The following is a 24869-nucleotide window of genomic DNA, read 5'->3' as shown; positions in this document are numbered from 1 at the left end:
ACTGCTGATCCACTTTGCGAGAGTTTTGGTTGAAGGAAAGCCCATAAAGTTTGAGACTATCTCGGGATGTATGAGAAGCTCCTCCAAACTACCAAAACATAATCGTACAGTTACTGTGGCAACTTATCCTGGATCACCACCTATCAATATCTACACAATTTCTGAGAACACTGGAAAAATGGTAGAAGGAAACTGTGAGCCGACCTAACCTACAGCTTAGTGAAACATTTTAAAAATGCATTTCTTGTAGTTTGATTAAGTTAATGTTTAAAGGAATATTTTCATTTCTCTTTCAGTTATATTTAGAACTTCCCTGTCCCACTCACCATTTCTTTCTTAGATTTCTCCATTCCTCCTTCTGAGGATAGCACTTAGTTTTCATGTTTTCTGTGTGAAAAAAGAAAATGTTATTTTTAGGTTTGTTGTTCTCGAAACTAAGAATATGGTAATGTTAATTAGGCTTTACTTGCATTTTCCCAAGAAGACATTTCAAAATCTATAGCACTATATTTTGGGGTGTAATGCATGGAAGCAGTTTCATTACATAGTTATATTCGTTTACTAACGTCTAAATATTTATAAGTATGCATGTACCATTGAGCTTCAGAAATGTTTGCTGTTAAAATTGTATTTGGATGACAGGGTATACACAAGTTATAGGGTGGTTTGATAGTAAGTGTGTGGATCTGAATTCAACACCAAGCCCTGAAAAAACACTGTATTTGAAAAAATATGCTCATTTTAAGGAGCAAGAATAGTAATATAACCTTTGGAATAGAGAGGTTAAAAACTATAGTGAGAAGTACTTTGTGTTCTGAAGTAGGAAGAAGGGCTGTTTAGTAATCTAAAGAGTAAGTAGAAAGTGTTATTGTCTGAAATGGAGAGAATTGCTAGTAACAACTTTACTGTTAATCTGAAAACTCCCATCACCTTACCTCCTCACATATTCTACTTCTCTTTGACTGATTTTTGTGGTTAAACAATGTAAAATAATTGAGCTCAGTTTAAGAACCCACTCAAATAAGTATGTACACAGAGCATAAAATCTAACACAAGCTGAAAAAGAATAAAAATAACATTTTATAAGTTTTTCTTAGGTGAGAAAGAATTTTCCTTATGGGTTTTTATTTCTCTTCCCAATTAAATTAAAACCTTTAGTCCTTGGGAAGAAATTGCTTTATTCCTTTTCTTTTCTTATTAAGAAGATTTGAAAGACTTTGTAATGCAGCCTACATAGTACTGTGCCAGTAATTTAGTGTCAGTAAAATGAAATGGCGAAATGAGGGTATTCGCGAGGAACTCTTTGATTTTGGCTTTTAATTTGGCATTTTTCTCCTGATGTCTCCTTATATTCTATATACCTAGCTAGCTACAAACAACACACCTCACTTTGTTTGTAAAATGAAGTTGTGGGCCCCTTTCTAGTTTGCAGGTCTCTATCCCTACATCCTCCCACATAAATACAAATATACAACCGTTAGAAGCTAGGATCCACAGGAGAGTGATGAATGTTCATCTTTATGAGTCTGAGTTGTCAGTGTTAATATATTCATTTTTAGTTTTGTCAATTTCACTGCAAATTTTATAATTCTATTTCACTTGATGGGAAAATAAAAATTGTGTATATCTACCACATTTACCTTATCTGTTTATCTGTTGATGGACATTGATTGGTTGATATCATTTACACACTGTTGTGGAAAAAAGTAGCAATAAACATAGATGTGCAAGTATCTCCGTGGTGGAAGATAGAGCTCATTGGGTGTATTCTCAGGAGTGTTTTAGCTGGGCCATATGGTAAGGGAGGGGTGATAGGAAACTAGAAAGGGGAATGGAGGGGGTAAAAGGGTACAGAGAATTGATGAGCTCAGGAGATGGGAGACAGGAGTGAGATGAGGGTGGAGGAAACCAAAACTAAATATATAAGATAATGCCTGTCATATTTTTATGCTAAATCAATAATAATTTTTAATTAAAATATATATAAAATGAAGCTATGGAGAAAATAGTCTGGGGTGGACAAATCATGTTTATAAGGATGATAAATAACTAGGGGCTGGGAAGGGCCTAGATGCTAGTGTGGACTTTGAAATGTGTAACGATTTATGTACTTGTGATACTGAGGGTGCCTGGAGGCCACCATGGGCTTTGATTGCTGATGGGTGCCACAAGTAGCCACTGTTCCTTCTGCTAGAGGTAAGAGAAATGACTCCTTTTGGCTGCTCCCGAGGATTAATGGCTTTTATCTACCCACCAGTTTCTCTAAAGTCCAGCTTGAGCTCATTTCTGGACATATAGATAGCCTGAGACCTATATGAGACCTACATATTGACTGCCTGAAACCTAACATTCCACACTTTGGTCAAAGATAAAGGATGATGCCATTTCTGACAGATTCAACACTATGGTAGGGTCATAGTAGGGGTCCAGAGAGAGACTGGAATGTTGGTCAAAAGCCTGGGCTTGGGGGCCAGTCATTAGAAGCTCTGGTTTGCTGACCCAGCCTGAGGAGACAGGGAGCAATCACATCAACTGGAATGGTTTACATCAGTGGTCAGCAAGTCCAGTGCTTGAAGGTTCTGCAAGACCACCTGGTGCTGGTGAGTTTTAGGCCATTTTGGAGTAGTTTTCAGGGCCTGGATGGTGTCTGTCAGATGAGTGGGAATGTGCTAGGATAAATGCTAGGAACAACAGGTATTAGAATGATCAGTGTCTATAATCGGCACTGAAATCTTCATTGTAGAAAAAAGCTTAACAAGTGTTGATGAGGTAGACTCACAGTTTTGAGACATAGAAAAAAAAAACCAAAAAAACAAAATCAAAAACAAAACCAAACACCTGAAAAGTTTTCTGCAAAATAGTAGCAGAAAACTCATTTGTAATGTGACAGAAATTTCTTGACAGGAAAGAGAACAAAGGGGAAAAGCTTGGGAACCCAAAAGTTGTTTTTGGGTTAAAAGCATGAATGTTCTTCCCCTTGTCAAGAGATGTTTTCATTACAATGAGGAGCACTTTTTTTTAATTTTTTAAATTTATTTTGCAATACAATTCATTTCTACATATCAGCCACAGATTCCCTTGTTCATCCCCCTCCGGCCCCCCTCACCTTCCCCCCAGCCCACCCCCAATTCCCACCTACTCCAGTCCCCCGCGGACTGAGATCAACCTGGTAGACTCAGTCCAGGCAGGTCCAGTTCCCTCCTCCCAGGCCGAGCCAAGCAACCCTGCATAGGCCCCAGGTTTCAAACAGCCGACTCATGCAATGAGGACAGGACCCGGTCCCACTGCCTGGATGCCTCCCAAACAGATCAAGCCAATCAACTGTCTCACCCATTCAGATGGCCTGATCCAGTTGGTGACCCCTCAGCCATTGGTTCATAGTTCATGTGTTTCCATTCGTTTGGCTATTTTGAGGAGCACTTTTTAATCTATATTTAGAAAACAACCAAAGGAAAGTTAAAATTTTGAACCTGTAAGAATAATTGTAGCCAGTGTTTTATTAAGGCTCGATGTTGTGGAATATTCCTTTCCACTGTGTGAAGATAGGTCTCTGAGATTGGTTTAATAAAAAGTAGGCAGGAGGTATAGCAGGGACTTCTGGACAGAGAGAGCACTGGGAAGAGGAAAGGCAGAGTCACCAGCCAGATAGAGAGGAAGCAGGATGGGCAATACAGAGTAAAGGTAACTGAGCTACATAAAAGAACATTGATTAAAAAATATGGATTAATTTAAGTTATAAGAACTAGTTAGGAACAAGTCTAAGCTAAGGCTGAGCTTTGATAATTAATAATAAGTCTCCATGTCATTTTTTGTGAGCTGGTGGCCCAAAGAAAAGTTCATCTACAGTTAGATTAATAGCTTACCAGAACTCTATTGACTAATATGTTTAAAATTCTAAACTTTAAAGTCTTAACACTGTATGTGTCATCTTTTGAGTCTCATTTTTCACATACCTAAAATCACTTTCTCAGGCCTTTACAATTTGCATTCACAAACCATAAGTCATTACTTTAGACCTTTACAACTTACATAAACTTTAACCTTTTTAATCTTTTTTTTTTGGTCTAGAAACATCTAGTCCCATAGCCCAGCTTGAGCTCATTTCTAGACATATAGTCACCCTGAGACCTAACACTTTTCTGTCTTTTGGTCTGTGTCCAGGTCTACCTTAGTATATTTTTGTATCTAACTCATCTGTCTCCTTCTTAGTCTATTTTTGACACTTTATAAACTAAGAATATGGGAAAGTTTTTATTGTAGATATGAGGGAGAAAAGAGCCAGAGGCAACAGAAGAGTCCAGAGCAGAGAGAGAAAGTAAACTGAATGGGACCAACAGACTGGACATGGCCCAAGCTATTTGCAAGAAAAGAGAGACTAGCAGGGTCAGAGGGAGCATAGAGAGAGTAGCAAGAGTGGAAACAGAGCCTAATGAGCTGGATTATAAGAAGGGTGAGTAGCTGCAGGGAGGGAAGGTCCAGAAGACTGGCATGGAGGCTTTGAGATGTATAACAAGTACTTGTGATTAGGGACTGAGGGAGCCTGGAGGCTTTCATGGACCTTGATATGCTGACAGGCACCACAGGTATGTTATTAAAGAACCATATGTTCCTTTGCCAGAGGTAACAGAAATGGCCCTTTTTGGTAGACAGGAACTGGCTTCACAAGTTCCTGAGGAATGCTGACTTTACTAACCACCAGAAGTCCTTCTATATCCCAGCTTGAGCTCATTTCTGGATGTTTGAACTTCCTTTAGAGTTTGATGAACTAGAGTTTTCTTTGGACCTGACAAATAATTTCTGTCTCTGTGTTACCATCTCTAATTTTCACATTTCTGGCTATCTCCTTGGTGTGTGTGTGTGTGTGTGTATGTGTGTGTGTGTGTGTGTGTGTGTGTGTGTGTGTGTGTGTGTGTGTGTGTCTGGCTATCTCCTTGGTGTGTGTGTATGTGATTCTCTCTGTGTGTGTCTTCCTGCCTGCCTGCCTGTCTGTCTCTGTGTCATTCATCTGTGTCTTTTGACAGGAAAAAAATAGAGATTTATTACATGCACAAGAAATGGAATTATTAGAATCTTGTCTGTCTTTTATGATCTCTGTTTCTGCTTCTGGATTATGCTGTACAGAGAGCACAGCTGGTGGACTGTGAAGCATTCAGCAATTAGGATTTCCACAGGAGATTTTGCCTTTCAAATATGCTTGATTTAGTCACACAAACATTCCTTACAATACCAAGATATTATAAAGTTACTGTAATCTTATGTAAACAGGCATCTCACCTAGTGAGCTGGAAGAAACAGCCAGTCAAGCAGGAAATACTGCGGCTTCCCCCGGAGAATCCTCTCTGATGAGGGTACTTGAGAAGCAAGCTCAGTGTCCAATGGGAGGTCCTTTAGCTGTAGCAGGCCAGGAGGAAGGCATAGATGGAAGTCCCAGAAGGTCCTTGAGAGTGGCCACCAGCCACTAGCACAGAGAGGTGGGCATTTGTGAACTCAACCATGGTGCTGGGAATTCAAGGGTTGCTGAAGCCAGAGTCACAGAGTAGCTGGTTTCAAAGTCCCCTTGCTGATGGGAATCCGTGCAGAGGCTTGAGATGCTATGTCTCAGGAGCCTAGCAGTGCCTTCCTGGAGTCCTCTCCAAAGTTCTAACTTTTTGTATTGTCTAGTGAGAGTTTTGTACTAACAGAGTTAACAGCTTATGGCTGATTCATTAACATACCAGCAGGACCTTGGGGCTGGTTCATTAGCATATTAGAGCTGCCTTAAACTTGGGTTTGAGCTGCCTTATGGCTGGCTCAGAGCAGAGTTGTCTTGTGGCTGACTCCTTAACACATTGTCAAGTGTTACATTATTCCAAGTCACACAAAATGGCTTTCAGGTTATACAAAGGCTGTTATTCCTATTGATTTATCTCTGCTTTGTCTCTCTTGCTACCTTTCTTCTCTGTCTTTCTGAGTCTCTGTATCTTTCTTTTATTCTTTCTGTGTCTAACCATTTACTCACTGCCTGTTACTCCCCTGTATCAGTCATGAACTATCTGTCTGTCTCTGTGTCTGGCAACAGATGAAAGTTTTCTTGTCTCCCCCTAGGCTGTTCTGCTCCCTACCCCCCTCAGCCATCACTACTACCTCCCCAATAAAATGGGCAAGGTTGCTGTCCTCTACTTTCTGAGGCAGCCTAACAGTCTGTTCCCTCAAGAAAATTTTCTTTGTACGCACAGAGTAGTCTAGTGTTACAGGGAGCCCATCAGAGATGATCACTCAGACACAGCTTATACCAAATTAAAAGTCTTTATTCCAGCCAACTGGGATTACACTCGGGTATTTGAGAACCCACTGGTAACTCTGAGCATTTAGACCAAAGGGCTTTTAAAATCAAAAACCACATCTTATTATCTTGCACAGCAGCTGCTGGAGGAGGTTTGCACAAGCAGGCAGTTTAAAAAAAAATTAAGATAAGTTAGCTGGAGCTGACCTTAGGTTCCTAGAATAGAGTTATTTTCCATGGAATTCTCCATCAAGGAGTTCAAATCCTAGTTAAACCTGAAATGGCCTCAGCAAGAATACAAAAGGGATGAATCTCTGCACTATCTTGCCCTGTAACACTAGTTTGGTGGTTTCACTGTGTGTGGGAGTCCAGCTCCCACTTTTCGAAGGGCTTTTTGGTGGAAGAGAGAGGAATGAGGAAATATCAGATAGAAAGATAGACCTAGACAATTAGGAGAAAGCAAGAGACACAGGATAGGTTTGGGAGGGCCCTGGGTCAATACCCAGCTGCTCAGAGCTTTATTCAAAAAGTCTTTTTATAATATGCCCAGGGGAGAGGCAAAAGACCTCCCCCTTGCAAGATCAAAGCATACCATTCAGCAAAGTGTAGACCCTTTCCAAACACCTGGTAAACAAACCCCTAGCCAAATCATCCCATTATGCAGCCCTGCTGGGTAAAGCAAGCCCAGATTCTCTGACCCTGAGTAATTTGGGCCCCCATAGTTCCCCCTTCTTAATAACATAAAGAGCCCCTCACACCCCTCAGATGGACTATACATGTCTTAGGTTGCCTTCTTTAACCAGACAGTCTTAACCATCTTCAAGATACACTTTCCATGTATACTACTCTGTCTTAGGTTGATGGCTAGCAGGAAGGACTTAACCATTTTTGACTACCAGCCTCTGGCAAGGGAAGGTACAGAGCCTAACTCCATGTAACTCTGAAGCAATTTTTTCACTAAGAGCTTGCAAATAGCTGGAATAATCAAAGCAATACTCCTGCTCCTTACGGTTCCTCTGTCTCCTAGTAAAGGATTAGAGGATGATCAAGATAGAATGGCCTTTTTGAATGGGTCTAAGATGTCTACAGAAGTCTTAGCTGCACCAAGCCTTTTTTAAATCAATAAACTATTGATGCAACTACATCAAATAAATCAGTAAACTCCTGATGCAATCGTATCAAATCTAAAGAATTCTTAGCATCACCATTAACATCAACAGGATAACATCATAATTCTAACATGAATATTAACATTAATCTACTCAAGGGAAAAGAAAATGTTTTTTTAAATATTAAAGAGACTGAGGAATATTAACTCCCCTCTTTCCTCACAACTTTTTAAGCTGCATCTTGAGCCTGGGTAGAAAAAACAAGCTTCTCTATTTCTACACATAACAGTTCCATTTTCCACAAAAAACAGTTTCTGAGTCATCACAGTTAATAAAGTTGTAGGTGAAATCAAAATTGTCCCATTGCAATTGAATCACTCCTACCAATTCCATTTCTTAAGTCTGAACAGTTCAAAAAGTCAGTTCTGATACCAGTCTTAAAGTTCCAAATACAAAGAAACCCACAACCAAAAACTTGTTGCAGTTCCCTTGAATGCAACAACCCAGTTCGAACAAGAATGTCCGAAACTTCACTCTGAGTGACCGTACCATTTGACACAGGTAGCTTTCCCCAGGTAATTGGTTCCAGAGCAAAGATAACTGTCACAGTAACTGAGCCACTATAGAACTCCCTGAAAAAGCTCTGTGCACCTAGCATGAACCAGGAAGTTATCGCTAAAATGGGCTCCATATTTGTTCACCACCAGCAAAGAGAAGCTGCATAGCTTTGGTTGCTGACTCCTTCCCCTTCAGCTTTTACAGTTCCTGGTCTGTCTGTCCCTCCCATCTCTGGCTGCCAGGCTAGAGACCCTGTGTCCGGAGGCCCAGGGGCTTTCAATTGCTTCATGTCACAAGGACTCAAAGTGCTACCTGGGGACATGAGCAATGGCTCTCATTCAGCAACTCAGGTCTGGGATTAAACCCAGCCTCAGGCAGTTGCAGCTGCTGCACCCCAACTCTGTTACCTGCTTTGCTGGGGGGTTCTCCTCAACATGCTGTCCTGCTAGCATGGCTGAATGCCACCCCCAGGGCATCTCCATGGCTTCAGCTACACTCTGCCACTGGGAGCTTAGGCTGCTTCACTGTTCAGCCTGGAGCTTGGCTCTGCTGCACTTAAAGCAGTTCCCACACTGCCTGTCATTGCTAAGGACTTAGAGCCTGCTCTTTCCAATTGCAGGGAGGATTTCAAAACCTCTCCTGCACACTCCACACTGGGCTGTGTCCTACCCAGGTGTCTGTCAACCAACAGTTTCCCTCAGGTTCCTAGGACCACCTCTGCCACTGTCTCGCCCTTGGGAGATGCTGCTCTGCTGAGATCCCTGCTCACTGCTGCTTGTAGAATTATTTTGGGTATAACCTGGTAAAGTAAGTTAAAGGTCACTAGAGTTTTTGAAGAAATCTTAAAGAAAGGGGGCTAAAATATATTTTAATTTCGTATTTGAAAAGATTTATATTTACTTGGTATTTTAAACACCTCAGAGGTCATTTAAAAAATGAACTACGATAAGAGTATTTATTTTTAAGAAGTAAGTATTTTTAATTTAGTTTCCTGCTAGACTGCAAGGTCTGTTTCAATTGTTGTCAGTGGAAAAAAGAAAAGCCACTGCAGTGAGATGAATATAATTTTTTTCAATGCAAACACTGTGATTCAGTGTTCATCCCCAAACTTGATAGTATATTATGTTGTATTATGAATGCATCCTGTATTTTATTTTAGGCATGCAATATATTTTAAAATATAACATTAAGCTATGTAATATTACATGAATTTATTTCCTCTTTTTTTTTTTTTTTTTTTTTTTTTTTTTTTTTTTTTTTTTTTTTTTTTGGTTTTTCGAGACAGGGTTTCTCTGTGTAGCTTTGCGCCTTTCCTGGAACTCACTTGGTAGCCCAGGCTGGCCTCGAACTCACAGAGATCCGCCTGGCTCTGCCTCCCGAGTGCTGGGATTAAAGGCGTGCGCCACCACCGCCCGGCTTCCTCTTTTTACTTTACATTGGAAATAGAGAAAAAATCATGCAACAAATTACTGCAAAACTTATTGCATGCTTATTTATATCAAAATGGAATAACTGAGTTTAGAATAAGTTTGTTAAAATATTAAAAATCCCGCTCACATGTTTATATTGTGAATAGTGCCACAGCAAGCATGAGTATTCAGGAAACTCTGTTGTACGTTTCCCTGGATCCATCAGATATATACATATATTTGTGTGTGTTCACTACATATGTTTCTTGAGTTATATATATATATGTTGTACATATGAAATTATATAACTCAAAATAAAACCTATCCACTTTAACCCTGGGAAAATAAGATGGTATTATATAATCCCATTTACACTATAGCACACTTCTTTAAAAATATTTTACAAGTCTGGCAGTGGTGGCATATGCCTTTTATACCAGTACTTTGGAGGCAGAGCCAGGCGGATCTCTGTGAGTTTGAGGCCAGCCTAGTTTACAGAGCAAGATCTAGGACAGGCACCAAAACTACACAGAGAAATCCTGTCTCAAAAAAAAACCAAAAAAATATAATTTATATATATATGCATAAATATATGTATATATACAATATATACATATACAGATATATACACACATACGATTGGTAGTTTGTTTTTTTTGGGGGGGAACCTCCATAATGATTTCCACAGTGGCTATCAACAGTGTGTAAAGGTTCCTTTTCCCCAAACAAACTTCCCAAAATTTGTTGTTTATTTTCTTGTAGGCAGCCATTCTGGAAGGGGTGAAATAGGATACGGACCAAGGTACATTATCTCAATGCCATAATGAAACTGATAGATTCACAATACACCCCCATGGTTGGGCATGTCCAGCAGACCTAGACACTTCTGTCTAGCCAGTTCTAGGTCAAAATAGCCATTTCTGGGTCAAGGCATCTCGCGTGACCAGGACCCCGTGGCTTTGCATGGTTGCATAAGAGCGCGCAACGCAACCATGTGATCTACGCGCATGTGTGGAGTAGCCACACGGACCTGTGTACGCCTGCACCACCCAGCCTTTATAAGCCGGTGCCATATTTCTGGCTTCCTTCTTCTTCTTCTTCTCCACACATGTGTCTCTTCCGCAGGCCTGAGCATACTTGTCTGTCTCTCTTATCTTAATAAAACACTTGTTAGTGGATTCTGTCATGTTTCATGACATTTCATCACAGAGTAAGAGCGCCGCCAAATAACTAACATCTGGTGCTGTGACCAAGCAGGTGCTTCTGGGCACCCTGCACCTGGAAACCCATAAACCAGGGACTGCTCCACACAAACTGGGGACTATGCTCTGTATGCGACAGACCACTCCCCATTAGCCTAGCCGCACGAAACAGCCATCCAACACTGCTTCTCTGATTGGTGAGTCCCCCACTTTTCAGCCAGCGTAAATGGTTTCCTGAATCTGTGAGAACAACCATTGAGCGTCCAGCGCCTCACTGAGTATTCTTGAAACCGGGGGAACCCCCAGCCATGGTCTTTATTGGCTATGGTCGGCCCCTATTGCAGGACTAAATTTCTAGCCATCCCCCACATCTGCAGCCTGAGATATTCCTCGTGGTTGGACCACCGCCATTGGGTGTGTCCTGGGGGCTGTGTGAGGGCGACTTGTTCTTCCCGCTTGATGAAGCGATAGACACTGTCTGGATTCCTGGGGAATCCCTGCCTCATGTGGCGGGGCCCCTGCTTCTCAGCTGATGAGCCGTTTAGCAGCCTGTGCCCAGTATCCGTCCTTGGCCTTGGGGATGCCTGGGGCCTTGGCTCCGGATCACGTTTGTTTTTTTATTTTATTTTTTTATTTTTCTGCCTCTCTGCTGCAGACATGGGAAACAAGGCTTCCAATCCTATTAGTCCTTCCTTTCCTTTAGGCTGTCTTCTTGAAGCTTTAAAACTTCTCAGTTTAATGCCTTACTTAAAGCTGATCCATCTCTGTACTAAGAAATGGCCCAAATATGCTTTAGAAAATAACAAAAAATGGCCGCCGAGCAGCTCCTTAGATCCCGACATTTTACGGGAGTTATCTAATTTCTGTCAGCGTGCAGGCAAATGGAAAGAGTTGCTTTCTTCTTTCTCAATGCTAAACCATCTCTTCTGGATTCCTTCTCTCCTGCTCATATGCTCCTAGCTATGCCTAAACTGGAGGATTCTCTGACTCCAGAATCTCTGACTCTAGATCCTGCTAATAAACCTCCACCTATCCAACCTCTGGCTCCCACCCCTACTCCTAGGGTGACTGTTGCTTCAGCTCCTCTTCCTGATTCTTTTCCTCTCAAGCCGATTCTTCCTCGGCAGCAGCCAATTCTTCCTCGGCAGCGGCCGTTTCCAAAGGCCCTTCCCTGGCTCCAACCTTCACCCCTCCTACTACCTGTTCTTGAACTACTAAATTGCCTGATTCCAGCCATCCAAACCCATCCACTGTTCTCCCTTTGCGAGAGGTGGCTGGTGTGGATGGACTGATTAAGGTTCATGTTCCATTCTCTCTAGCAGAACTCTCTCAGATAGAAACTAAGCTGGGTTCTTATACTTCTTATTCTGCTTCCTTTATTAAACAGTTTCAATATATAACTCAATCTTATAGTCTCACCTTTCATGATATATACATGATACTTTCTAATAATTTACTTCCTGAGGAGTGCAGGCGGGTATGGGAACAGGCTAGGACCCATGCAGATGAAATTCCTCAGTCTAACCTTTCACACCCCCCAGGAGCTGAGGCAGTTCCTGACCACAAACCACACTGGGACTATAACACCCAGGATGGCTGTCTAGCCAGAGATAGGTTTATTACCTGTCTCCTGACAGGCCTATGTAAGGCTGCCTTAAAACCAGTAAACTATGAAAAACTAAAAATGATAATTCAAGATAAGGATGAAAATCTGTCTCACTTCTTAGAGCGGCTCACCAAGGCTCTACTTCAGTTCACTAGCTTAGACCCGGAGAGCCCTGAGGGCAGGCAGCTGCTAATGACCCACTTTGTCTCACAGAGCTTCCCCGACATTAGGGATAAACTTAAGCGTTTGGAGAACGGCCTTCTGACTCCACAGGCAGATGTGCTGACAATAGCATTTAAGGTGTACCATGGGAGAGATGAGAAGGCCCAAAAAAGGAACTGCCAGATGCTGGCAAACACCATCCGACCAGCTCCCTGAAAGCCATTTGGTCCATGTTTCAAGTGGGGGAAAGAAGGCCATTGGGCTTGGGCTTGCACCACTGCCCCACGAAGAGTACTGACAAGGCCTTGTCCAAAATGTTGCCAAGAGGGTCACTGGTCAGCTGACTGTCCTAATGTCCCAAGGGACATAGGAATGCCAGACGAAGACCACCCTCTGGCTGACTTTCGAGGCTTGGCCTACAGCGAGGACTGACACTGCCCGGTTCCTGCTCCGGCCACTCCCATCTCACACAGGGAACCAAGGGTAATAATAAAAGTGAATGGGCACCCCATCTCGTTCCTTTTGGACACCGGAGCTACCTACTCTGTCCTGAGAGAGTTTTGGGGGCCCATCTCTCCTGCTTGTCTCCCTATTGTCGGGGTTGGGGGACAGCCTTACCTACCTCATCAGACACCACCACTTAATTGCATGTTTAGAGGCATCCCTCTTACACACACATTCTTAGTGGTGCCAAGCTGCCCTGTACCTTTAATGGGGAGGGATCTTCTAGGTAAGGTAAGAGCGTCCATTTCTTTCGCTCCGCACATTCGCCTCATCCCAGACGCACCAGCAGCTCCCCTCCTCCTTCTCCTAGCCACTCACTCTTCTGACTCTAACAATTCTTTTCCCTTGCCAGCTTCTGAGGTAGACCCAAAAGTCTGGGATACCCAGAACCCTTCTATTGCTAGACACCGTCAGCCTGTTATTATCCAGCTACAAGATCTTGCCAGGTATATCACCCAAGCTCAGTACACTCTCTCACTCCAGAGCCTGAGAGGACTTAAGCCTATCATTTCTGACCTTCTCAGGAAAAAGCTGCTCCACCTAACCTCTTCACCTTTTAACACCCCCATACTTGCAGTTAAAAAGTCTAATGGAATCTACCGCCTGGTTCAAGACCTCTGGCTCATTAACTCTGCAGTGGTCCCTCTCCACCTGTAGTGCCTAACCCGTATACTCTCCTGTTCACTATCCCTTCGGGAACCTCTCACTTCTCAGTTCTAGATCTCAAAGACGCCTTCTTTTCTATTCCTCTCAGTCCTCAGTCTCAAAATATCTTTGCTTTTACCTGGACTGACCCTGACACCCACCGGTCCACACAGCTGACCTGGACTGTTCTGCTGCAGGGATTCAGAGACAGTTCACACCTATTTGGTGAGGCTCTGGCCTCTGACCTGCTTTCTCTGTCTCTCCCTGGCTCTAAACTAATACAGTATGTAGATGATATTTTACTCTGTAGCCCGTCCTTACAGGTTAGCCAAACTAACATCCCTGCTCTCCTAAATTTCTTATCCAGCGAAGGTTACAGGGCATCTCCTTCTAAAGTTCAGCTGTCAACTCCCCAGGTCACCTATTTGGGTCTATCCATTACTCCAACCCACAAGTCTGTAGACAGAAAGTGTCTAATCCAGTCTCTTACAGTCCCTTCTACTAAAGAGGAGATTCTGTCTTTCCTAGGAATAGTTGGCTTCCTAGGGTCTTGGGTTCCATGTTTTTCTCTCCTTGCTCACCCCTTATACGAGGCAGCTCAGGGCTTGCCAAGTGAGCCCCTCTTCCATCCTGTCACTAAACCTTTTCAAAAGCTCCAACAGGCCCTTCTTTAGGCCCCACCACTCCATCTCCCAGGTTTAACCAGTCCCTTCTCCCTCTATGTAGCAGAGAAAGAGGGATTTGCCCTGGGAACTCTAGGACATCAGCTGGGACCCTCCTTTGCACCTGTAGCCTATCTGTTAAAGAAGTTAGACCTTACCAGTCAGGGCTGGGCACTTTGCATCCGTGCCTTAGCAGCTGCAGAGCTCCTTATTTGGGAGTCAAAAAAGCTAAGCTTTGAGTCACCCATTATTGTGTTTTCTCATCATAATCTGTCCCATCCTTTAACTTATAAAGGCTTACAAACTTTACCTCCTTCCCAAGTTCTTTCTCTCCAGGTGGCATTACTAGAGGATGCCATGCTTACTTTCCGGACTTGTCCACCTCTCAATATTTCAAGCCTCCTCCCTCAGCCTAACGCTGACTATTCTCCTTCTCATTCCTGCACTGAAACCTTAGAGGAACAGTTACCTCACCCTTCACACATATAGGAGGGCACATTGCCTCAGGGTACTTATACCTGGTACATAGATGGCAGCTCCTTTTTATATGAAGGCACCTGTAAAGCGGGTTATGTCACAGTGTCAGATACTGAGATAATAGAGGCACACACACCACTAACCAACAGGCTGAGCTGATAGCTCTTACCCGTGCCTTCCAATTGGCACAGGGACAATCTCTAAATGTTTACACAGACTCCAAATATGCTGTTCATATCCTCCTGTCCCACGCTGCTATTTGGAGGGAGCATGGCCTAATCACAGCAAAATGGGGATCCATATCTAACTCAGCCCAAATAATGGCCATGCTGGAGGCTTCCCACCTCCCCAAGGCTATAGGAATTGTCCACTGCCGGTCTCATCAGACCGATAGCTCTATCATCTCTAGGGGAAACAACCGGGCTGACCAGGCAGCCAGGACAGTGGCCGTCCAGGGCCAAGTCTCACCTCACCCACCACAGGGAATCCATACAGTACAGCCTACACCCTCACAGGGAACTCCAGACACTAGACAAATTCTGTCCTATCTACACCAGCTCTTTCATCCTAATAATCTTGCTCTGTCTCAATTCATAAAAGTTCATCCGCAGCCCACCTCTGAGGACTTACAGTTCTTAAGAACTATTACTGCCTCTTGTGAGATCTGCCAAAAAACAGATCCCAATACCAAGTACAGGAGTCAGCCTTTTCCCACCCACCAGGCTAGAGGTTCCCTTCCAGGGACTGACTGGCAGCTCGATTTTACCCATATGCCCACCGTCAGGAAAGTTAAGTATCTCCTCGTGATGGTGGATTCATTTTCAAATTGGCTGGAGGCATACCCGGTTTCTAATAAGCAGGCTCAGACAGTTGCAGACCTCCTTTTCCGAGAAATTATTCCTCGGTTTGGGGTTCTTGCTTCTCTTCAGTCTCACAATGGCCCAGAGTTCATCTCTCAGATTTCCCAGACACTAGCTAAGGCTGTTAACATTCCTTTGCATTTTCATATCCCATACCATCCTCAATCCTCAGGAAAGGTGGAGCTTACCAACTGGTCTTTAAAAACTATTCTTACTAAGATGTCACAGGAACTTCATCTCGACTGGGTAAGATTATTGCCTCTAGATCTTCTCAGGCTCAGGGCTCTTCCTAAAAAGCCTCTTTCAATCTCTCCGTTTGATCTAATGTATGGAAGGCCAGTTCTAACATCAGGTCTTTTGTCCAACCCTCCAACTGTTCCAGATAGCCTGTTAACTCTCCTTTTATGTCACCTAAGGTCTATCCTATGGAGCTATGCAGACTTTTCATTACCTCAGCTGTGTGACAATAACTGTCTACCTCCAATCCACATCGGGGATCAGGTTCTTCTCTTTCTTCCAGGCCAGCACCCTTCACCCCTTTCCCCTAAGTGTCAGGGACCCTTCAAGGTAATTCTTGTGACTCCTACAGCTGCTAAACTCGAGGGCTTTCCTCACTGGGTCCACTTGTCTCATCTAAAACCTTTTATCTCAGCTCCATCCCAGAAAAATCTCTCTTCATATACAGTGAAACAAACAGGGCCTTGTACTCTCAAGCTCCAGAGGACATCAGGATCCACTGCCTTGTCACCAATTCCAGAAGAATAAGGTATCACCCCTTCCTTTCCCAACTAGGGCCACACAGAGCCGGAGGCAAAAAGGACCACCAGAAATATCCAGGCGGTAAGGAAAAATGTAATACAACAGTCGATCATTGTTCAATACTCAGTAACTGATCACCTGTGTTTCCTAAATGCTAAACTAATGAAGGAAACAGATGCCTTAAACAAACAACCTCTAATAAGGCTTGTCTCAGATAAAAATTAAGCAGAGTACTAAGGCCAGATCTACCTCAGATAAATGTCACATGTCTCTATCTGGGCAGGCCAGATCTACCTCAGATAAATGCCAACTCCAAAAATAAAATAATAATGATTCTTTTTTCTCTAAACTTTTTCTGTGTCACCAGTATCTTGTCAGACAAAAGGTTCCCAGCCACAGCATGAAGGATGGACAGCTGCAGAACAAGGGGATGGCAGAACTTCATTTCAGGACAACCCCACCATCATCCCAGGACTTCACAAGCTACTCTCCCCATTTCCCCCAAGAGCCAACCACCCACTATTCAGCCGGAAGCAGTCTTTGAGAGAAACGTCACCCCATACCCACTCAACCACAATTTTTTTTTTTAAAAAAAGAAGAGTCAGGGATGATAGATTTACAACACACACCCCCAGGTTGGGCTTGTCCAGCGGACCTAGACACTTCTGCCTAGCCAGTTCCAGGTCAAAATAGCCATTTCCGGGTCAAGGCATCTCGCATGACCAGGACCCCATGGCTTTCCATGGTTGCATAAGAGCGCACAATGTAACCATGTGATCTACATGCATGCGTGGAGCAGCCACATGGACCTGTGTACGCCTGTGCCACCCAGCCTTTATAAGCCGGTGCCATATTCCTGGCTTCCTTCTTCTTCTTCTTCTTCTTCTTCTTCTTCTTCTTCTTCTTCTTCTTCTTCTTCTTCTTCTTCTTCTTCTTCTTCTTCTTCTTCTTCTTCTCCACACATGTGTCTGTTCCGCAGGCCTGAGCACACTTGTCTGTCTCTCTTATCTTAATAAAACTCTTGTTAGTGGATTCTGTCATGTTTCATGACATTTCCTCGCAGGGTAAGAGCGCCGCCAAAATAACTAACAGAAACCCCTTTGTGAAGTTCGATAATTCAAAGATCACTAAGCAGTATGATGTTAAACCACAGGCCTTGCCTTTTAACTTACTCAAATTTCACTTCAAATGTTTCAATCTAAAAATAGTGGCAGGATCAAAGGTTGAATGTCATCTCTGCCAGTAAGCTACGTGTTGACTAACAATGGTAAAGGCCATCCTTAGCTTAAACTAAGGCCATTCTTACTTTAGAGGAAGTGAGTGTTTGAGATGAGATAGGGTATGATATTCAATCAAAGTCAAGGTCACAGAGGGAAAGAACAAGCTGGCTTCATGGATGTCCAATGTGTACAGTCACATGGGACCCAGTTCTTGGAATGGCCCTGCTATGAGCTGTGGCTCTCAATCAGCACCCCAGGTCCTGGGGGAAACAGCCACCATCAGTCCTGGCTGCTGCAACCTGGCTCCCTTACCTGATCTGCTGGTGTCCCTGGTGTCCCTGGAAGACACTCTGATTTGGAGGTGCCTGTTGTGCCCTCCTGGTGTGTGCCCCATGGGAATCTTTCTCTGGAGCCTTTGTTTCTCATGCAGCAGCCAAGTTGCCCTGTGCACTTGCCCTCCAGCTGCCTGTTGGTTCTCTGCCTGAGCTCACCACCTCCTCGCTGCTGCTTGTATGCCTGCTCTCAACAAGGCTGCGGAGCATAGCCTCCAGTCATGTTATCACAAACACCCTGTTTGACTGCGTTCATGGCTGAAAATGTGCAGACCCTCGCTGCTTTGAGCTGGCTCTCTCGGCATCTGCTGCCCAAGACACAGTGATGTCCCTCGGGTCTCAGCGATGCTGATGCTGGGTCAGCCACTGCTCCCGTGCTGCTGCTTGCAGTGGGGGTTCTGAAGCTGCTCTTGGACTGCCAACTCCTCAGTAGCTGCTGGGGCAGATGATGCTTTTGCGTCCCAGGTCCCACGCTGGGGAAAACATTCTCTACTCTAAGTTAAACCTTCTATTAAGCTGAAGTCTTCGCAATATCACTATACCTAAAGCCTGTATTTCTCAAACCTCACCAAAACTTTTATGACTTCCTTATATACAACTTTAGACCAACTGAGAGAGAGAGAGAGAGAGAGAAAGAGAGAGAGAGAGAGAGAGAGAGAGAGAGAGAGAGAGAGAGAGAGAGAGAGAGAGAGAATGAGAAGAGAGAGTTAGTTGCTGCAGCCTATTATTACCCTGTCCTGTATTTACAATTTTACTCCCCAGGAAAAGAAAATCACGGCACTCCAATTAATTATCTAAGCATGCCCACTTCACCTGCCGTGTTTCTTCTCTTTTATCCCCTGTACCCAAGTTTCACATTCTGGCACCATATGTCAGTGTCCAGCTCCGACCTGTGGAAGGGTTCTTGGGGGTAAAAGAGAGGAATGAGGACGTATTAGATAGAAAGATAGAAGGAGATGATAAGAAAGACAGAGACACAGGATAGTTTCAGGAGGGCCCTGGCTCAATACCCAGCCACCTGGAGGTTTATTCCAAAGGGCTTTTCATATAATACCAAGGGGAGAGGCAAAAGACCTTTCCCTTTCAAGATCAAAGCACAACATATAGCCAAGTGTTGACCCTTCAAAACACCTGGTAACCACGCCCATGGCCACATCATCCCATTATGCAGCCCTGCTGGGTAAAGCAAGCTCACATTCTCTGACCTTGAGTAAGTTCTTACTTAGAGAGCCTCTGTGGGCCCCACACTTCAGTCATTAAGCCTTGATGCTGAGCATTATTCAACTCAGGCAGACCTCCCACTTCCTGCTCCAGGCTTTTATCCCTGTGAGTCTCCCAGCAACTTCTCCCCAGCCTGCCAGATCTAGCCCAGGTTCCACATTCAGTGTCCCTGTTTTGTCTGGCCATTCCTGCCTTCACTATCGCCAACCTCTAGACTTCTGGCAGGACCCACCCTACATGCCACAACCCACCAATCCCTTCAGTGACACACCCAATCTACCCACCCAGCTAGATATCCTACATCCTTCTCCAAGGTCTAGCCTGATGAGTCTCCCTGGCCTTCTCTAGCCAAGGCTTGATGCTTGGTGTCCACTAAAGTTCTTTATTACTTGCCAAGCAATTTTTGCTAATTCAGTCGACTCTAAAGTAGACATTGCTCCATGCCTGTACCAGGTTTGTAAACTTAGTTTTTAGAAGATTTTAGAACTTAACAGTTCAGAATAAGAAGCCGAATTACTTAAGGTTTTAAGGAGGACTCTATATTTTCTATTATTATGTACTAGATGTACATAGGAAGAGGGTTCATTGTAACATTTCCATATATATGTACAATATGCCATGATCATATTCACCCCATTTATTACTTCCCCTTCCCATTCCACTTTTTTCCATTCTTTTTCTTTATCACCTGATATTAACTGAGAGCTGTTTAGCACTAGCTATTTTAAATAGAAAGTAATGTTTGTACCAGATCTATGCTCTTCACATAGTTGTCTTATTTGCTGACAATATAGAACAACAGGGAAAATGGGCGCAATAACAAGATATTTGAAGAAGCTATAAGAGAACATATTAGTTTTATAGATACAAACATACATATATATCCTATGATGCACTATATATATTGTGTATTGTATATATTATATTATGCATATATAATACACACACACACACACACACACACACACACACACACATATATATATATGAGAGAGAGAGAGAGAGCACATGCGAGTCAGCACAGTGGTTCTCAACCTTCCTAATGTTGTGTCCTCCTAATACAATTCCTCATGTTGTGGTGACCCTCAATGATAAAATTATTTTCATTGCTATTTCATAACTGTAATACTGCCACTGTGATGAATTGTAATATAAATACCTGATATGTAGATGGCCTTGGGCAACCCACGTGAAAGGGTCAGTTGGGGGTCATGACTCACATGTGGAGAACTACTGGTATATACACACACACACACACAGATACATAAAGAGAGCGTTTAAATAAAATTATGCCACTTGGGCTGACAATGTTCCTCCGGAGAGCCATGGACTCTCTAAGAAAATCCCTAGGACCAGGCATGAGAAAGCTTACCTTTAGAGCTGTTGGTCAGGGGAGTCCGTGCTCCTGCCAGAACAATATAGGCTATTGCTGTTGCCCCTGGTTGCCTCCCTGAAGTTGAAGGTAAGTCCATATTGCTGAAGACACTATGCACTTCAGACATAAGACTTGGAGAATTCAACCTGGATCTGACCTGAAAGCCTTGGTCTGAGGACTAGATTTCATAGTACCAGAAGCTGCCGTGTATGCTTCCAAGGGAGGGAAACAGTCATAGTCCTAGTCAGCTGTGAGGGCTAAGAACCATGACAATGACCTGAACAGCAGGATACCTCCAAAGGTATAATAGTGGCACTTGTATCTTGGCAGTCATCACCAGCTGCCTAACTGCTCTCAAGGCCCCTTCAGCACGAATGAAATCACGCCTGCTACTGAAAACCGAGACAACTACCTGAGACTAGTAAGGTCATGGATCTTAGAGAAGAACCTACTACCTTTTACTGCCACTTTACTAAACCAGTATAATTCCTAACTACATTCAAGTTACATATCCTAACATGCACAGATAAGGGTAACTCTCACTCCTTGTCTAGGTTAAGTTACTACTGGTGTGATGAAACACCATGTCCAAAGCAACTTGGTGGAGGGAAAGGTTTATTTGGTTCACAGTAGTCCATGTAACAGTTGATCATCAAAAGCAGTGAGGGAGAAACTCACCCAGGGCAGGAACCTGGAGGCAGGAGCTGATGCAGAGGCCATGGGGAGTGCTGTGTACTGGCTTGTTCCCCATGGCTTGCTCAACCTCCTTTTTTTTAAAATAGAATCCAGGACCAGAGATGGCACCACCCAGGACAGGCTGGGTCCTTCCCCATCAATCACGAATTTTTTAAATGCCCTACAGTAGGATCTTATGGAGCCATTTTTTCAATTGAGGTTCCCTCCTTTCAGATAACTCTAGCTTGTGTCAAGTGGACATAAAACCATCCAGCACAATTGACCCCGTTCAACTTGACACACAAACATCACTGTTAAACCACAACCTCATTTCTTGTTCATCTCCAAGATCACACATTAATAATGCCACAATATAAAGTATTTTACAAACTGAAAAATTCCCAGTCTTTACAAATTCAAACACTTTAAAATTCAATCTCTTTTAAAAATCCAAAGTCTTTTTTAAAACCTAAAATCTCTTTAAAAATTCAGTCTACCAATTGTGGGCTCCTATAAAACAAAAAAAAGTAAGTGAAATACTTTCTTACTTTAAGAGAGAAGAACCAGGGCACAGTCACAATCAAATGAAGGCAAAACCAAATCCCAAAGTGTAAATAACTCAATGCCAGTAGCTGGGATTCACTCAAGATCTGCTGGGCTCCTCCAGGGGGCTTGGATCACATATCCAGGTCTGCCCTCTGCAGCTGTGCACAGCTTGACTTCTAGGCTCCAACTGGCTCCACTCCACATCTGCTGCTGTTCTTGTTGGTTGTTCCATGGTCCTGGCATCTCCAAAATGCTGGGATCTTCTCCTGCAACTGGGCTGCACTTTCACCAATAGTCTCTCCTGGGCTTTCTTCTGGTACTCCAACCCTGCCACATAGTACCAAGCTTCAGCTGCTCTCCATGACCCCTACACACCTTCAAAACCAGCACCACCTGGGTGACTCTTACATCACCAAGTTTGGCTGCCAGCACACTCCTCATCAAAGAAGTTTCTCTGTGCACCAGATGGAGACCATTACAGAAAAGCACAACCAGTCAAAATGCAGGGAACTTCTCCTAAGCCTCAGGGAACAGCTTGAAAGAGTGGTGACACACGCCTTTAATCCCAGTACCAACCATAGAGGTACATCCCATAGTCACAGACCATTTCAAGGCTTCTCCAATAGTCCTCTTTGTTCTAGCTGACCTTGGAGGGCAAAGCAGAAAATATCCCCTTTTTTAATCATTCCAATCACATCACTATAGGCCTTCAACTATGGTTATTGAATATCCAGAAGGTCAGTTACACCAGTCTGGTATTCAACTACTGTATAATATCTATGGAAAGCTGGGACAAACCCAACAACAAAATTCTCAATAAACTTTGATTAGACATACATTTTAGCCAGTCCTTATACTTGTTATAAAGAACAGACCAATACCTTCATGGATTTAAGCAAAGGTTTGATGATATTTAGTTTTGACTTTAGAGTTTTTAATAACATATACATCACCTTTACGTCCTTTTATGTAGACGAATTTCTAAGCAGTCTTATTGAATAAGAAACACAGAGCCAAATACAGAGAAAACAGCCAAAGAGATCAGAGCAAATAGCCACGACTAGCCTTAGCTTACCACCACGCCGTAGCTTCTCCAGATTGAGCTTCTTCCTGTCTAACCTGTGCTTTTATTGCCTTCCTGTTCTTCTTTCTCATTGGCTCTAAGCCCAGCCACATCACTTCCTTGCCACTGCCTGTCTATACAGACCTCCAGGTCTCTATGGTTGGTACTGGGATTAAAGGCTCGTGTCACCACACTTGGCTGTGTCCTTGACCACACAGAGACTCTGCCTGCCATGTGATCGGATTAAGGGCATGTGCTACCACCGCCTGACTTCTCTTTTATGGCTTGCTATGACCTCTGATCTCAGGCAAACTTTATTTATTAACATACAAATAAAATATCACATTTCAGCACAAATAAAATATCATTACACTTTTATATACCTTAAATAACTTATTCAAACCTGTATAATGTGTATGAGCTTTCTAGTATTTTTCTGTCACAAGACATAATACCATTAATGAATAAATTTACCATCTGTTATGAGGACTCTTTCCCAGGTAGGGGACTAAATTATGTTTATCCCTTTCTCAGAAGGTCTGAATGACAAATCAAAGTTATTATCAAGGATTATTTACAGAGCATGGTAAGGGATTACTGTTAGAAGTGCAGGTGACCTGAAGGCAGTTGTATTGGAAAGTCTTCACCTCATGTGGCCTTTTCATAAACACATAGGTGGATGCCATTCTCCCAAGTCTTTCCAAGTCTATCATCTTAGTTCTTCCCTGAGTCCTTGAGGCTTGATGCAATTAGGGCCTAAGTGCACACAACTGTCTGAGAGGAGTGACTGGATACTCAGGTGAGGGTCAAAGCTCTTTCCATTTCCTCCCTCCAAAAGGAATATTAACATTTAGCAAGCCCGACTGTAGTCATTTATTTTGTAGGCATGCACAGCTGAAGTTATGAGGATAGCAGTTGTTTGACTCAGACTTGTGCAATATCATTTTAATCAAAGGAAGTTGCACCTAAACTTTCAACAGGACCTTCCATGATGGTTTTGCTTTCTTTTCTAAAGTGCTTTTGGCCTTGGGTGCTTGATGGATGATATGTTTGATAGCCAGGACTGTCAGGAGATCAATTGTTGGTTTTTAGCGGCACTCTTACCTGCAAGGAAAAGTCACGAAACACGAAAGAATCCACTAACACGAGTTTTATTAAGACAAGCAGAAAGGGATAGATGTGATCAGGCCTGCTGGAGGATACATGTGGGAGAAGGGGGTGGGGGGACATGGGGCCTGTCTTTTTAAGGGCCAACCTGCACCTGTACACACAGGGCTACGTGGCTACTCCACGCATGGGCATAGATCACATGGTCACACTGTGCGATTACATGACCACGAAGTGCATGGGGCATGGGTTATGTAGGATGTATGACTCAGAAATGACTAGGCGAGACTAAGTGTCCCGTGGGGGCATGCACAACCATGGGGGTGTGGTTGGAATTCCTATCATCCCAGAATCTTTGTTTTTATAAAAGATGGCGGATGAGTGGGTATGGCGCAAATAGTTTCTCCCAAAAACTGCTTCCAGCTGACTTGGTGGGTGTCAGTTGGCTCTTGGGGGGGGTAGGGAAGGAAGCTTCTGAAGTAGAGAAGTGGTCAGGGATGGTTGGCTGTCTATCATCTGCTGAACTGGAGTTGCCCATCCTTTCTGGCTCAGAACTCTTTGGCTAATAGGATACTGGTGAGACAAAAAAAGCTTAGGAAAAAAGAATCATGATAATTTTTATTTTCTTTGGAGTGTTCCCAGGCCAGGGGAGTTTGTTTGGCACTTATCTGAAGTAGATCTGACCTGTCCAGATGGATTTAAGCTGGTTTCTGGAGCTTGGGGAAAATTTTGAACATGTTAAGAAGCAGCCATGAGAAAATTAGTGACCATTTTAGTGTTTAGTAGTCTCCTTAATTTTTACCTGAGATCAGCTTTATTAGAGGTAGATTACTTAAGGCACCTGTTTCCTTTATTAGTTTAGCATTCAGGAGACACAGGTAATCAACTGCTGAGAGCATTCAACAGTGATAGACTGTTACATTAGAGTCTGTTTTTGCAGAGCCCAGACACTTTTGGGTCTAGGAATGTAAGTACCTTTTGATTATTACTGTTTTTTTCTCCTTACTGCCTGGATATGTCTGATGGTCCTTTTTGCCTCCAGATCTGTGCTAAGAGATGGTCCAAATATGCCTTAGAAAATAGCAAAAAAAAAAAATGGCTGCTGAGTGGTTCCT

Source organism: Peromyscus californicus, unplaced genomic scaffold (genome assembly GCF_007827085.1).
Source record: "Peromyscus californicus insignis strain IS unplaced genomic scaffold, ASM782708v3 Scaffold_10__1_contigs__length_136768540, whole genome shotgun sequence".
In the NCBI taxonomy this organism is placed as follows: Eukaryota; Metazoa; Chordata; class Mammalia; order Rodentia; family Cricetidae; genus Peromyscus; species Peromyscus californicus.
This window is presented reverse-complemented; position numbering follows the sequence as displayed.